Below are 2,611 nucleotides of genomic sequence, written 5' to 3' on the forward strand. Positions count from 1 at the left end.
GGGCCATCTGTAGCAAAATTTTGTTTTATTACCCATGTAAGAACAAGGTTAAGTTGTCATTTTTATCAAAATGAGATAATCAACTTATAAGGGGAGGAACAATGCCATGAATGATATGTAACAACATGATGCATGCACGTTCCGTACGTTCTCACAAACTTAGAAAAATAAAAATGGCTAGCGGCATAGACGGTGGCATACAACGATCTCTCATAACGTAGCTAATATGTACTACACGATAGCGCTGTTATGTACCTGCAAAAGATCCACTTCAGCCCAAACCCCGACATTATGAAATTTATGCATGGAAGCAGTAAATTAATCCACTCGTTCTACACGCATCCCCAGATACACGTACAATGGTAGCAACTACCCGAAACATCGTCCTATCGACGGCATCGTCACTACAGGACGGAATTCCCATACATTGGATACCTTCATACAAACATGCGTAGGGCATGTAAATAATCCGGCATCATATAAGCACTTCCCTAGATCGGCAGTGTGTCCGACCATGCTCTCACAACTCTCACTTACCAAGGCGTAGAGGCAATGGATCCATTCATTACCATTCAAGTGAATGACACTCATACAATAGCACGCCGTATGAGCGACGAAATAGAAATATGATGCAAAGACCCCCAAGTTAGTACTTAAATAAGCCACCTAAAGTCCTTACTGGGCATACCGGATATGACCACTGGCACACTCTTAAGTTTTAAATTAAAGGTTGAAACACCTATATATTATAAGTTCGTAATTAGTTTTGTAACACAAAACCCTTTTGTTTTAAATACACACATGAACAGTAATCTGCTAAACCTGGCTCTGATACCAACTGTAACAGAACCGACCAATTATACAAGATTAAGTAAGAAAATCTTCCGTCGAAGCAGATAATTTAGCAAACTTAAGCCCGTATAACCCGGTAGTCCGTGAAACCACAAAAGATTTCAAACCAATCGACATACAAACCAAGATCGTACAAGTTTAGCAAATACCGTCACACGTTACATAAAGTTCACAACGACATTGGATACATCAGAGTTTTAGAACATAAAGTTATTACAAACCGAGTTCAACTAAAATAGCGGAAGTAAATAGTTTTAAAGCCACACACACACTTTTAGTTCAGATACAGTGCCAGTAGGTAGTCATCTCCAACAAAAGCATCAGATGAGAGATACGGAGTGACCATTTGCCCTTGGTCCTAGTTGTCACCCATCGCCGGGTATAGGCAGTTAATACAATAGCCATAGTACATTTGACCATCTGCAACAACAATGGGAACAACGCCCTGAGTATGAGAAGGTACTCAGCCAGACTTACCCGTCTTAAACCAAAATAAGGCGACACCAAGGATTATGCAAGGCTTTCTTTAGTGGGCTAGCTGACCTGTTTGCGAAAAGCATAGGCTACCCTGAAAACATTATTTTAAACACTTTGCATCCTCTTTATTTTAACCTATTCATCTAGGTAAGCACCTATACTATAGCAATCACATGATTAACCATTAACATCCAGTTACCAATTTAGCTTTAACATGTCCATACCATCTAGATAACCATCACTGTTTCATAATCATTTCTACGATGCCGTAGCTCAAGTCAAGTGCTCACTATCCAGGAGCGATGGCGATTCGAATCGATTCCTAACTAGCTGGTGATTTATTCCTCACACAAACCACACCCACCGATCAAGTGAGCTACAGATCACCAATGACACTTTTCAGGTAGCCACGGGACAATCTGGAGCCACAGTACCCAGGGACTGCCCGACTGCCAGGAATCAGGTCACACCTGCCCTTGGGCTCACTCTTCGCACCCCTGTCATACCCCCATCAGCACCAATACGCGCACTCGTGTAGATCCCGGCCCAAAATGTGCCACTAGCTTCGCGGTCGAAAGGTACTTTATTTGGCCAGCTAAATGTGAGGCTTGCGTTCAACATGACAAGAGGGACGAGCAACGATCGGTCCTTAATCGACACAGACAGAAACTAACAGCACCCCAGAACCCTGTCTGGTTGCCTCCAACTTTTCCGTCCGGTCTCTAGTTTTCCATCACATATGGTTATAATCTAGGATATCATTCTTTCCATAGCCAATTTCTTTCAGTAACCACCCATAATGTAGGTGATCGAGTATCACCGATCGCTACCGGTCTAAGCAAGGCTAAGCAGTTATTCGATCCTAACCTAATAGGGAAAAGGTAATAAGGTAGGCAAGGATAGTAATAAATGCATCAACGGTTTCAATCAACTCCTACAACTTAATGCAGTAATATATAACTCATATGTATATACATAAATAATTGCTTTTATAAAGTAGGAGACTTATAATGCTCCGGGGCTTGCCTCGTTCGAACGAACTAGGTTGGTGATCCACATACTCCGGCAAGTCCTCTCCTTGCTCCTCTTCCTCTGGCACCTCCGGTGCCTGGACTTCTTGTGGATCGGTCCTGGTCTGCTCTTCCTGAACAGCTACTAGCAACTCCTCCTACGATCCTGTATGATGCAGATACTTAAGTGCTAATGCAGAAGTGCATCGAAGAGATGACATGTAATGATTATGATGCATGAAATGTAGAGGAGCATGTATAGGTCGTAGCAA

This window comes from Miscanthus floridulus, unplaced genomic scaffold, assembly GCF_019320115.1.
Source record: "Miscanthus floridulus cultivar M001 unplaced genomic scaffold, ASM1932011v1 fs_852_1_2, whole genome shotgun sequence".
NCBI classification, from domain to species: domain Eukaryota; kingdom Viridiplantae; phylum Streptophyta; class Magnoliopsida; order Poales; family Poaceae; genus Miscanthus; species Miscanthus floridulus.